We start from the raw sequence: 14,795 nt of genomic DNA, 5'->3' as shown, positions 1-14,795 counted from the left end.
TCAATAGGTGGGGAATTATATTTGCATCATTAGCTGTGGTTGCTATTGGTGTTTGTGCTAACAAATCTGATGGTGCCTCAGAACAGCAAGTGAATAGCTGTCATAATCAATAAGTAGCTAAAATAACACTGACGACTGAAACTACGACTGAAATAGTTTCAAAGGTATTTTATTTTAGAACTGAAAGCAACCTTTAATGGCATGAAATTATATTATCCATGGTTGTAGTTTCTATTGTGTTACATTGCAGCAGATGAGAAGTTATCTGAAGGGAGGATGACTGTGGTGGGGTGGGGTTTAATGGGAAGGGAGGAAGTGATGGTGGTGAGTTATAGCGGAGCTTAAGGATGGAATGTAGGAGGTGAAGGATGAAGAAGGAGGGTTTGACGGACAGGAAATGGGCTTGGCTGTGGAATAGTAAAGGCATAAACAAGTGAACCTGTAAGTGACAGAATGATCAGAGCCCGCTTCAATTCCAAACATTGCAAAGTGACCATCATACAGTGCTATGCACCGACAAATGAAGCTGAGGCAGAGAACAAGGATGACTGAAGGAGCTACAGTGAACTGTCTCCAAGGTCCCTCAACAGGATATGCTACTGATCATAGGTGATATGAACACCAAGGTTGGAGCCGATAATGACAACTGTGACAGAGCTATAGAAAACCATGGCTGTGGTGTGAGGAACAACAATGGTGAGTGTCTTGTTGACTTCTGCCTTGAAAACAACTGCATAGTTGATGGTACCATCTTCCCACATAAGACTACCACAAACTCACTTGGAGGTCTCCTGATGGTCTTACAACTAACCAGCTTGACCACATCTTAATCAACGGGAAGTGGCACAGGTCTCTCCAAGATGTTAGTTTGTCGTGGTGTGGATGTCAACAGTGACCACTGTCTAATGACAGCTAACATCAAGCAGAAACTCCAGAAAGTAAAACAACAGGGTCAACGTAGGAGACAACTCAACATCTGCAAATTGAAATGTCAGAATATCAGCAAAGAGTTTGTGTTGGAGCTGAGAAATCGCTTTGGTGCTCTTGGTGCCTTTGGTGCCCTGACTGATTCAACTGATGAGGACCCTGATATCCACACCAAATGGGAAACCATCAAGAATACCTATGTTGAGACAGCTACCAAGATCCTGGGCTACAGAGAAAAGAAGAAGGAGTGGCTGACACCTGGCAAAAAAATAGAGTGAAGAAAACAACTTAAGGCCAAGATGCTGAACACCAAGTCACTGAGGCTCCAGAAACAGGTCCAAGAAGCCTATAAGACCAAGGAACATCAGCCAATCTGCTCCTGTAAAAGACAAGGACGGTGACAACCTCTTAACAGAGAGCGAACAGGCAGTGAGATGGGCGCAGCACTTTTGTGAAGTCTTCAACTGCCCTGAACCAGTACATCCTGTTAACTCCACATCTGCAGATAACATACTCAACATCAACACCAGCTTCCCAACTGAAACAGAAGTCAAGAATGTGATTAAGGCAACAAAGAATGGGAAAGCTGCAGGCATTGACCCCATTCACGCCGAGAAGCTGAAGGCTGACCTCAACACCTCAGTTAAGGACCCTGTGGAAGATAAGGATGTTTTACCATCAATTTGAATGTAGTGTCATTGTAATGGCAACTTCACTGAATGGTTCTCCGTGGAATCTGGTGTACAGCAGGGATGTATCACATCCCCCATTCTCTTCCTGATTGCCATTGACTAGACCATGTGAAAAACCACCTCAGACAAGCCCAGAGGCATCCAGTGGACTCTCTTCACCCAGCTGGAATATTTTGATTATGCTGATGACCTGGCTATCCTCTCTACGAATCATACTCACCTGCAAGAGAAGACAGATAGGACTGACAGATTTGCCAAACAGATGAGTTTGAACATTAACATCGCCAAAACCGCAGTGATGTGTATAAATTCAATACCACATGCACCAATCACTGTGGATGGTAACTCTCTCAATTATGTCAAGGAGTTTACATATTTGGGAAGTCTCCTCGGTAAGGACAATGCATGCAGCAAAGACATCAGCGTAAGGCTTGGAAAAGCTTGCAGTGCATTTGCAAGCCTTCAAACCATCTGGAAGTCAAAGCGGTCAAGCCTAAAACTCAAGGTCCGACTGTATAATAGCAATGTTAAGTCAGTTCTGCTGTACGGCTCAGAATGCTGGCAAGTGGTTGAGACTGACATAAAGATTAATGCATTCCACAATTGATGTCTCCAGAAGATATGTTCCATCTTTTGGCCAGAAAAGATCTCCAATGAGTCAAACTGTCACAATGTGGTGCTAGAAATTAAACATCAATGGCCTGGACATGTCCTCAGAATGGACAAGTACTGCATTCCTAAAGTAGCCTTGAGATGGACTCCACTTGGAAAGAGGAAACAAGGGAGGCCAAAAACAACCTGGCGGAGAACTGTGACCTCGGAACTGCAAACGGCTAATCTAACTTGGGGTGAGGAACAACATGCTGCACAAGATAGGACCAGATGGAAGCAGATAGTTACAGCCTTATATTTCACGGGGAACCAAGAGGATTAATTAGGTAAGTAAACAAGTGAAAGAGAGGAACTATTGAAGGCTGATGGGACAAAGTGGTGCAGAAACAAACCACTTCTTGCCCCATTTTCAAAACAAACTGAACCGGTGTTGTGAATATTTAGGAAGTAACTGGTATATTTCTAGATTCCTTTCTTGCATCATTACCATACCTTCTCTTGGATATTGTTTTTAGATTTTTAGATACTTCAGCTATATTAGAGAATACATGAAAGTTTAATGATGCTTTTGGGAAAATTGGGATCATGAAATAGAGACCAACATGAAAGCTTGTACCATTGAAGCACCAAAGGGCGCCCTTCCCACAGTACCTTCTACCCCCATGAACCTCTCTTTTGCTTGTTTCTCCAGCTTTCCTCATCTGTCTCCACTCTCTGTCCGCTTTTTTATTCCCTTATGTTTCCTACCTTACCCCTCCCTTCCTTCTTTACCAGTCACCCTCTCCTCCTCCTCCTCTTCTCTGCAGCACCTGTGCCCCTGCGGAGGGGGAGTTCCGGAGAGGAGGAAACCCCCGGGGCAGCCAGGCACCTCACAGATGGTTAGCAAATTACACCTTCATTACCTCTCCTCTCCTCTTCCTCTCTTCCTCTGGCCAGTGCTTCACAGTGACTTGCTGTTCCTGTGATACCTCACATCTGTCAGCATGCTGACCTTACTGCTCATAAAAGTAGCGCCCATTTATTAAAAGTTTGGAAAAAATGAAACCACAGCAGTGCTTTTATCCACTGTTATATGAACTCAAACTCAGTTGTAGGCTGGGAATACAACATAATACTACCATATAATCATAGCAATGTAGAACACATCTTTGTTATCCTTGAAGGGTTGACTAACTGCTTTTGTCACTAAATAGCTGTACAAATGACACAGGTTCAAAAACATGAACATATACATAATGGGCATCCTCCAGCCCTCAATGTTTTATGTTTAATGTTTGTTTTGGTTTTTTTCTTTTTGTATTATCTTACTGTGCAAAGACATAGTTTCTAATTCCAGTCAATTTAACTTATCCAACATGGTAATGTTTCTTTAAAACCGCATGAAAAAAACATAAAATCCAATTTTAAAATTTTTTTGTGTTTGATGTAATTTTCCTGAAAAAAGTTACATTGTCCCGAAAAATTTATTAAAACCAGAAGAATCTAACAATGTACCTAACACATGGTAACTTTTTGCATGGATATCTTTTGTGTTTTGGTTTGCCAAGGATCGGTGGAAACAGAACAGCAGCACAAATTAAGAAGGTAAATCAATTTTTTGTCAGAGGTATTTTCAATAAAGGCAACTCCTGCAAGATATTATATTAATAAATCATAGTCATATTAGGTAATAATTTGAGCAATATCACTTTACAAACAGTAGGATGATCTATGAGTTCTGCTTTGAGCTTTTTCGTTTGGCTTACTCTCAAGGTTCAGGCTCCATTTCCAGCAAGCTCTTTACACATCGTCTGTGTTGGACTGGAAAGTGAACGTGTCAAAATGAGTGGGGAGGTAAAATAATAACAGTCTGATAGAAAGCTGCTCACGGGAACTATAAAATGAAACACTAATCATGATTCATTGGGTTCTGACACACAACATAGCCTGAGAAGTCTGTCTTTTGTTATTTCATAGACTTAGACGATGTGTCTCAAATGAAAATTCCAAAACTCTGCAAGATTTTTGAAGGATCTCCAGATAAACCCTGTGTAATGTAATCCCATACATGGCTGTGTGGGAGTCGTGCACTCCAAACAGAATTAATAAGGAGAAAGTTAGTCATCGATGGACCATTTTCTTCTCCAGTATGAATAATGACCCCAGAGTAGTAATATTTAGATAAAACAGAACAAAAATTTGATCAAAGCTCGACTACAGAAACTGATCCCCTGACTATCTTAAAAAAACCTATCTATTGTAATGACTGGAGCAGAAACAGGCAATAGGACTCAATAGTACGACTTGAAGACAGTAATCTTAATCAAAAAACAGTCTTGCAAAATTCGCTACATAGGAAGTCAGTCAGGATAAAAGGCAAACAAATCCAATAGGGAGAAGGCAAAGGCAGCGTCCAGGAAAAAACAGATTGTGGATCAAAAATATCAGGGAAGTAACACACTTGAAAAAAGGCTGTAATGCTAGACACAGAGGTACTAAGACAAACCAGCACAGAGAGGGGTGACCACACAGATTCAATGCACTTGGGAAGGAGGGATGATGGGGAACAGGCGAAACCACTGAGGGTCGGGTAGACAATCACACAAGGCGGGAAACACGAAACGAGAGGAGAGGTGAGTATATCAAAATAAAATGGGAAACAATGAATGAATGACAAAAAGTAATGAAAACATAACCTAGGAAGCAGGGCGCAATGTAACACCTATGAACATTTTGGGTAAGAAATAGCATAATAATTATATGAAACACATTTGTGTTCATTTATGAATATGCCTTGCAGGTCGTGCATTTATGTGGCACGAATGCAGCGTCTCTTGTCTACACAGGCTGCATAGTGAAAGCAGTGCGTTTAGTCACTGATATACTTGCTTTTAACTATGCATTTATGTGCGAATCATGGCCACCTCTCATTTCTTGGCTTCCTTGGGAGTATTGTTTGTGCAAATTAACACTACTCATGTGCAAGGCAGTATCAGACAGGAAGGTCAGCAGCAGACTCAGATCACCGCAACAATGGTGTAAAATGTTGAAGAGAAGCTCACAGAGCTTGTCCACATCTACCCATATTTATGCAATGTCTCCATCTTGCTCAACAGTGACAAATATGTATGCCAGAATGTGAGATCACTGCAATGCCACTTTCAACATCAACATTATAGTGGCTCCCATCACGTGTCACCATAGTTTCTGTTTGTGTTTGTGTTTGTGTTTGTTCACAAATACGTTCTGGTGTCAGCAAGGGAAGACTAGGCCCTACCCTGCCCCCTCCAGGTATACAAAAGTACGTAAGCAAGTATGTGAACAATGATGCTGGCATTGCAGCTGGTGTCACAGCTGTTGTCTACATGTAGGTGTTGGTAAAAAGCCAGTATATCAGTGGTCTTAGCAGAGCAGCAGCAGCTTCAGTCCTCTGTTAGTATGTACACAGGATGCGTTCAGACACAAATAGCAAATAAAAATGAAAGTTCTCCTGTTTAGATAAGCCTTTACCCACGCTAGCAGCGTTGTTCTAGGATTGGCAGTGTTGGTTGAAATATATCAGCAGCTACGGATTGCCGTCAAATTTTGTACAGTGGATGAAGCCTACTGACTTTGCCCAACTTTTACTCTAGTGCCACTATGAGGTTGACGTTTTGTCTCGACAATTATTGGAGGGATTGCCATGAAATTTGGTGCAGACATTTAAGTTCCCTTCAGGATGAATTGTAATCATTTTTCATGTCTATTCAAAATTTCAATTTGCCCAATACTTTGTTTACCCAAAACTAATGACATTCCCATCAGCCTCAACTGTACTTTGTGTTTGTGCTAATTAGCAAATGTTAGTATGCTAACAAGCTCAACTAAGATGGCGAACATGGTAAACATCATATCTGCTAAAAATCAACATGTTAGCCTTGTCATTGGGAACATGTTAGCATGCTGACATTAACATTTACCTCAAAGCAATGTTGTGTTTAAGTAGCCTTACAGAGCTGCTATAATGGCTGTAAACCTCATTTGCACATCAGTAAGAATATTCCACACTGTGTGTACATATCAGCAAACATTAGAAGAAGTACACTGAAAGTTTGTATCTAAATGCTCCTTTAAAGTGAAAAATGTTCTTAAATCTTAAATAGCCATAGCTAATAATCTCTCATCTTTACTTTTTCCAATGGAGAACCCATTAATGATGATCACCGGACAGAACACAGGAACACAGAACTTACTTATATGCCTTTCCAAGTTCTCCTAATTACGAATCTGCTGTTTTGATGACGTATAGTCTGCACTGTAGGTTACCTGCTGTTTGTTAATTTGTAACGACCACTGACCAACTCACACACCCTGTATCTTATTTCCATGCCTCCTCCAACCCAGCGTGAAAGCACAGGGCCCACTGCACCCATTAGTCAAGCCGGGGAAGGCATGGAATAATAATGAACACACCTCACACGCATGAGCAAGTAAACCCCATCACCACCACCACCACCACCACTGCCGGTGAGTTTCCAGGAGGTATTTCCATCATGTAAAATGTATGTCCCTCTCACTTGAGCAGATCTCTCCATTCTCTATTAAACAAGGAGACTTTCTGTTTTCAGCACTATGAAGTGGGCCAACTGAAATATCAAAGGTTTGAATTTTGTTATGCTAGTTTTCTATTATTGTATATATAACAATAGTATATACTGTATATATGTAACTATATTATATGCTTTACTGATGAACAAATAAACTAATGAGCGCTATATTGCGGCTACAGGAAGAAAACAGTTCTGCCTCCAGTCATAAAGTCTTTCCCCATGTCATGCCATGCTCCATGCTGTGTCTGGCTTTTCCAAGTAGTCAGTCTGCCCTCTTGGATAAAATACAAAAGAACAGTCCCGACTCCACACTATTATTATTATCATTATTATTTAAAACCAGAATAATAGCACTGGAAGGCAGCTGCTGGATTGAACAGCACATTTAAGAGAGCGGAAAATCAGAGGGAAATGATTTCCTCATAGCTACGCTCGGCAGCTTCGCACACTGGCAGCTATACACAGCAGCAAGTTTGTATAACTTTTTGTAATCACTCAGCAATTACTGTATTTCATGTGATGTCAGGAAACTGAATGAAGCACATTTATATCTGTGAAAGACAGAAACCTTACTTTGGCGAGAACAGCAACAATTTTGGATTCTACACGCAAGTACCTTAAAGTGCAATGCCATCCAGCCAACTCCCATTCAAAAAGCTTCATTTTTTTCAACGAGTCATTATGGTCTCAATCAGTAAATTTTGGCCCTCTAATAAGTGCACACGTGGTCGTTTTGGAAATCATTGCTCCGTTAATAAGATTTGAAGACTTACAGTAGGCTTAGATGTCTACCGTGTGGGTGTTGATTGACAGTCCGCTCACCTGCTGTTCTCTCAAGATCCAGGGATTCGCACTTCAGTCAGACTACTGTCGTAATATTTCAGTAAGTTTAATATTATTTGATTATAATACAACACATTAGCCCAAATAAGCTAGTGTTTGTTTTGGTATAAGGTAGCAGGACGTGTTTCCAGAGCGTGAAAGGTAACACCCTGCACTCCTTATTTGGAAGGTCCTGGCTCCAAACGGAAAAGATGGCTTCAGGCCGGTTCCAATGGAAATTAGTGGGTGATGCTCTAATAAGGGCATTTTAGAAGTAAATAAGTAGATAGGATGCTGGTCACAGATCTGACAAAAGTTTGTATGTAACAATGTCAGCTAAACTGCAGCTGCTATGGAACTTTTTTCAGTATGTTCAACTGAAACCAAGTGAATAAGTGACCACACCCACCACCACAGTTTAATTTGAAACAAGAAACAGCATCTCAATTAAGAAGGTTAGGTTGATTGTTTCTATTGCTGTGGCTTATAAATAGCATCCAGTTTTCCCTTTTTGTTTCCAGAGTAACTGCACACCAAATCGTTTTTGTTTTTTTACACTATACACATAATCACATAGGTCTTTGTTGGCATATGATGTTAATACAGGTGATTCTTCCAGTAACACACATATTGTGTGTAAAAAACTACTTTTTCCTCTCAAAATTAGCTTATTTCTGTCTGCTTGGATTTGAAAATTCAGTTCGGTCGAATTCTCTAATTGTGACATAATAGGGAAGACTCCGAAGTATATTTCACATCAGCTGCGGCCAAGTATAATACACTGGCTAACTGTAGCCTCAGTTTGTGCCTCTCACACAGAGCTGCTGGTAGCGTTAGCAAGTCTAATAACAGACAACAGAGGCAGCATCATGCTACTCAGAGAATGGGAGAGACTACATGCCCTTGTCAGACATGCTTACCCAGTATGCCTTCCGTGAAGACCCACCCCTACTCTTCCTCTGATTGGCTCTGACCCTGATATTTTTACCCTAACCTTAACCATCTCACTCCCTGTGCCTAAACCTAGCCAATCAGCCCCTCGGGTATCTTCATTGGACCGCAAAGCATACTGGGTAAGCATGCCCGACCAGGCATTTAGTCTCTCTCCTCAGAGAACTGAGGTTATACAAATAACCCAAAGATTTATTCCTTTTCTGTGGCAGTAAACACAACACATTCAGCCCTTTATATGATATTCAGGGCTGCACAGCACAGGTACAGCTACGTATTGACACTCCTCCACAGACACAAACACACACACCAAAGAGCCTCTCATAGTAAAGCCGCTAGAAAGGTCCATGAATGTGCTTCTAGTGACTGTCAAAGCTCCAGTGGACTCTCTGTGTTTCCATGCAGACGCATCTGACAGCAGCCACATCTTCAATGAAGCTGCAGCAGGTCGAGTGAAATATTCAAACCCAAGTCTTGATGTTTTTATGGCTGCACCATTCCATCAAATGGAAATAATCTCGAAGTCTTTGTTATACACATTTCCCCATAATTTTATATGATACATTTGTTATCCTGGAAACTTTTGGATCTCCACTGCAATTTAAAATAAAGTTCTGCAGGTTTTGATCATGTCAGGCTACACAGCACATGTTTTTACTGGCCGACCTACCAGCGGGTCAGTGGGTTTGAGAGGTCAAAAAGCTCACTCATCACCTGCATGAAGTTGGAAAGTGAGAGATGGGGCTCTGAAAAGGAGGGGACGTACACGTGGATCAGACAAAGTCACAATGCAGTGCCAGAGAAGCTGTGGAGCAAATGAGAGCCAGATAGAGAGATGGCGATAAAGGAGGGAGAGCCCACAGCAGGCCAGAAGTCCTCCACTGCTACTGCAGTGGAGTGACAACGAGAGAAGAAAGAGTATGAGTCATACACAAACCCCTCCCTCCCTCTCTCCTTTTCTCTCTCCCTCTCTCCCTCACCCCCTCCCAGTATCCCCCCCCCCCACCACCCCGTCGCCTACAGTGCCAATGCAGCCGGGTTACGTCGATCCTGACTCATTCATTCACAGCCGAGTCTCAAGCCTACTTTTGTTATACAGATGAAATTGTGCTACTTAAGAGACCATCGCAGTTCTCATTATAGTGCTCTGACATACTTTACTGCTCTGGCTGCCGGAGCCCCATTCATAAAAATGCTCCAGTCTCAGAGTATGTGCAGAGGAAGGCACATGCACGATCACACACACATCTCCAATCCCTTATTTGGTTGTCTTGTATAGCTGAATGAGTTGAGGACGAGTGTATGTCACTGCTAGGGTTTGGTGTTTAATCCCTGCTGGGGCCACCCACACTGGGAGTGTGTGCACTCATAGTGATACACCAAATTCCTATGAATGTGCTCCATCTCTCTCTATCATGTGGCTTTCCCTTTATAAGAATTTTCACCTCTATCTGGAACATTTTTCCTCCTCTTCCTCCTCTCTCAGTGGATCAGCATCTACCTCCATGTGGTTAGCTCATCTCCTTTTCTTCCTCTCCTTCTCTCTCTGGTTAGCTCATCTCATCTCTAGGCAGTCAGCTTTGCAGGCAGCTAATTATAGGCCACGCTGTGGAGCGCAGGGCCGGATGTGACAGCATGCTGTGTTTGTGTGTGTGTCTGTGCACTGTATGTATGTGTGCTCATGTGTGTTAAGTGCAGACATATATGTTGCTGTTGCTGTTTGTCTCAGCATATGTCTGTCTGCATATGAGGTGAGTTACATGTTCGTGTATGTTCTTGTAGCCAACATCTATCATTTTTTGTGGACCAGTTTGAGTTTTAGATCCTCGGAGTGTTGATCTCTTGCAGGTCCTCACCTCTAAAGGTTGGGGAATATATTCCATCACTGAGGGTCCTCACAAGTATAATAGTACAAAAGTGAGTGTGTGCATACGTGTGTGCGTGCATGTGGACGAGCCACCAGCAGGATATCCAATCCCAGCCCCTCCCACACTGTACTGCAGCTCTGACTCATACAAGGTGGAGGCAGAGACAACCAGGGTCTGATGACTGGCAATGCGCGTGCACACACACACACACACACAGACACACACAGACGCACATACACAGATACACATACATATGGTCTATATAGCTAAGTATAAAGGTATAGGCATCCTGATCTTCATATATATAATATACATACATTTACACACATGCATACAAAATATATCATATTGGTACAGAAGTTTAAGCTATAAAACTATATAGTCAGTTACCAGTATCACATCTATCTATGTATAACTAATTACACTATACACACTCATTGCCAGCAACACGATGTTGCCTCCCTGTCAGGCTTTGACTGAAAAAGAATCAATCTTTCTAGACATAGCAGCTTAAAGAAACATGTGTCCTATATGCATTTATATTAATGCAAAAGTCCAGTGGAGTATTATGTTCAATGTTTAGTGCAGATAACAGTACCTTAACACTCAACGCTAAAAAAAGCCTTATTGCTGCAGTTTTGGTGATTTTTATTTCTAGATCCTGTGAAACTCCTTCAGAAGCTCACTGGATAAACTTAAAGGTTATAACAATAAAAACTGTTTGACAAATAACACAGGAAACCGCATGCATAGTTATGGTTAACAGTTTAAACAACGTTCTACGTGTAAGTCAGTGCGCAAAGTATATTAAATTGCAAGTAAATATAGGAACAGCACTTTTGTGTTGCACTACCTTACCATCAACTCTCGCTGAACACAGTCATTTCTACTTTGGAGAATGCACATGCAGCAAGTTTCAGACCAATTTGAGCTTCAAGTCCATCCAAATTAAACATTAGGGTGACCCTAATGACGTCAAGAGAGCCAAAAGCCTAAGAAATAACACATGCTGTACAGGAGAAGAGTTGTGTGTCTTCTTTACCTCAGCATTAATTGATTTTTTTTGGCCACTTCTGGGAAGCAGGAAAAGGCGTTTTGACATATTATTAATCTATTATCACCGTGTAAAGATGATTAGGTGACTGTGTTAGCAAACAGTTGCTTACAGTTTTTACACACCGAGCAGATACAGAGCAACATTAGCATTCATCTGGCATTGTGTGTCTGTCAATCTGATGAATGTAAGTTAAATATTCACTTTCCTTTTAGCTCTGCTTGAGTCTCCACTAACTACTGACGGAAATATCCAGCTTGTTAGCTGTTATATGCTCCACTATGTTCACCAGCTGGCCGCTAACTTTGTGCTTTGGTGCTGGGCAGGAAGCCCAGTGCTTTTTAGCTGAAAACAGCTGCCTGCTGCTGGAAATGAAGTTTATGAGAGCATTGAGAGTGAACCAAAACAGCAAAGTTGTGGACTGTAAAACCAAAACAATGAGCTGAAAGACACGTAAACGCTTTGTTTAGCTGAGGGGAAATGTAGAGTCAGCTGATAATAATCTGTGAGACAGGCAACACCTTTCATATTACACAGTCAATTGTTCCATCATGAATATACAAATACTGATCAGGGTATTTTTAAACACCGACATGTCTGTGGAGATTCATCGTCATCCAGGTCGTGGTTATCCAAGGAGGGCTGAATCAACCTTAAACACTGACTTATAAAGTTGTTATGGTGAACATGTTCGCAAACAGTTGTCTATTTACACATTCAGCAGATACAAAGCAGTATTAGCATTCATTTGGACTCCAATATTCACTTACCTTCTAGCTCTGAGCAATAAAACCAAAACAATGAGCTAAAAGATGCTAAAATCCATCTAAAATGCATAGTTGGGGTATAATTCTCTGTGGGTTTGTCACTGCAAACGATACCTTTCAAAATACACAGTTATTTGATATTGTTGACAATATTATTGATTTACACTGTTAATATAAAAATAGTGATGAGTGCAGCTTTAATGTTCAATATTCTTTTGTAATAAACTGACCAAAGTTAATTTACCAAAATGAAAAAAAAAAAGTAAAATGTAAAAATGTTTTGTTTTTTTTTTAAGACAAAACATTTTAAATTATTTGGGCACAACTTGTCTTTTTGCTTGTGGTAAGTGGGCATGGTATAAGAGTGATAATGCGCATGACATTTGCTGATAAAGAAAATATCGAACTCAGCAGTGGAAATGTTCTTTACATGATTGAGTTTTTCACTTCCGCCTCCACCTCCACCACCGCCTCTGCATATTTTCGAAAATTCTACTTCCCTACATCATCAGTCAAGCTAAAAGCGAGTCTATTATTGCATATATATACTGTATATACACCTGCATAAACTACATACCTTCCTCTTTAAAAGGCACATTTAATACTGTGAATCTAAAGTTGCTGGAAAAAATTAAATGACAAAAACTTGAACCTGTTACACTCATTGAGAGAGATAGTTAAGTCTTTGAGAATGACTTAACTATCACCTAAAATCTATACAGACTCTAAGCAGCAGGTGTGTGACAGCTCACTGCATTTATATTTTTCACCTACATTCTCATTCATTGCTCCTGTAAAGCACGTTATGGCGATACACTGAGGAAGTGTCCACGTTAGACTGAGGAACAAGCCGACTGAGAATGTGCACGTGGATTTTTTTTCAATGAATGAAACAAGGTTGCATCCATTCATGCATTATGCACATAGGCGCATATGCCTGCACATACACACACAGGCACAGACAGACAGACAAACAACAGCTTCACACATAAAGGAAGAGATAAGCAGTCAATGTGTATCCGTTCAGATGCCATGGGAACTCTCTCTCTCTTTCTTCTTTATCACTCGCTCTTTCCTCTTCTCCTGCGCTGCGTCTGCCTCATGGCTTCCTGTGTCATCCCCTCCCCCACTGCAATAAAAGGAGAGAGGCCTGTTCATTCATGCATTCAGCCAGTCAGCTGAGGGAGGGAGGGAGGGAGGGAGAAAGAAAAGAGACAGAGGAGAGGAGAGGAGAGGAGAGAGAAGGAGAGGAGAGGCTTCCTCCTTGTGATGAATAGGTCACCTGTATTACATCACTGATGGGGAGGGAGAGATGGAGGATGAGGGGGAGAGAAAAAAAGGAAAGGTGGGACAAAAAAAGACCAGACGCCTCCTTTCCTTCTCTCTCTTCCTCATCCTCTTCCTCTGTCTCCTCCTCCTCTTCCTCCTCCTCTCTCTGCCCTTCTCTCTCTCTCTCTGTCTCTCTCTCTATCTCTCTCTCTCTCTCTCCCCCCTCTCCATCACCCTCCCCATCCTGACGGTATGAGTCACAGACAGACCAGTTCCCTTGATGCACTGCGGAAACGTAATGTGACGTAGCCTCCATCTCTCCCTCCCTCGCCACACGTGTCCCCCTCCCCCCTCCACCCCACGCCACCATCTCTCCCATTCATCTGTCCATCGCTCCCTCCCATTCATCCATTCTCCCGTCATAGCACAGCAAGTCTCCATTCACAAAAGCCCTGTAAGCCGAGAGAGACGGCAGGTGGATTCACACCAGCATAACAAACACAGCGATAAAGCTGGCTGGCAAAACTGTATCACACCAGTACAATATTATATATTTCAGTAGGATACAATAATTCAGCACAAATCTCATTAATTATATGACAACATGTGACAAAATGATACAATAATTCAATATGCTTATCTCAATTCAGATAATATCTCACATCATAAAGTAGAAAAGAAAAACTGAAAATTGTGGTACATGTGATGAATATCTTTGGCTCAACCCTCAAGTTAGTTTCACCATTACTCTTAAGTTTTAATGTTGTGCAAGGTTTATTGTTGCCATGGTGACAGCATGTGCAGTCAAATATAAGCTAGACTGCCAAGAGCACTGATTTGTAACAGTAATTAAGCTGTTGACAGGAAGCATGTTTGAGGTGTCCCAGTATTTGACAACTCAGAATCAAAAATGTTCAAATCATAGTCTAAAATCGTGAATAGAATAGAATAGAATAGTTGAATAGAATAGAATAGAATAGAATAGAATAGAATAGAATATGCAATCACTAAATACAATACAATACAATACTGCGGCATACTGTTTGAAAAAGCATGAAGACAAAAAAAGCCAGGTGACTTCATGCTGTCTCGCCTCTGACATCGCTACATGATGAAGTCATGGATAAACCTATATCTCTGGGTCTGACACAGTGGCATGTCATTAAGCGCTGGCATTCATTCACAGACAACTCTTGCGACACAACAGATACAATGGGTTTGTGTTTTATGACATTCAGAAATGTCCGAAGAACCTAACACATCAG

The 14,795-nt window shown here is 41.4% G+C and overlaps 1 long non-coding RNA gene across 1 annotated transcript; it reads left to right on the top strand.

Moving 5' to 3' along the window:
- The first annotated feature begins 1,401 nt into the window (after positions 1 to 1,401).
- LOC121909686 lies at positions 1,402 to 3,863 on the top strand. The gene is made up of 3 exons (XR_006099497.1): positions 1,402 to 2,557; positions 3,038 to 3,109; positions 3,779 to 3,863. It is a non-coding gene; the product is annotated as an uncharacterized LOC121909686 (long non-coding RNA).
- The last annotated feature ends 10,932 nt before the right edge of the window (positions 3,864 to 14,795 follow it).

Source organism: Thunnus maccoyii, chromosome 13 (genome assembly GCF_910596095.1).
Source record: "Thunnus maccoyii chromosome 13, fThuMac1.1, whole genome shotgun sequence".
NCBI classification, from domain to species: domain Eukaryota; kingdom Metazoa; phylum Chordata; class Actinopteri; order Scombriformes; family Scombridae; genus Thunnus; species Thunnus maccoyii.
This window is presented reverse-complemented; position numbering and strand designations above follow the sequence as displayed.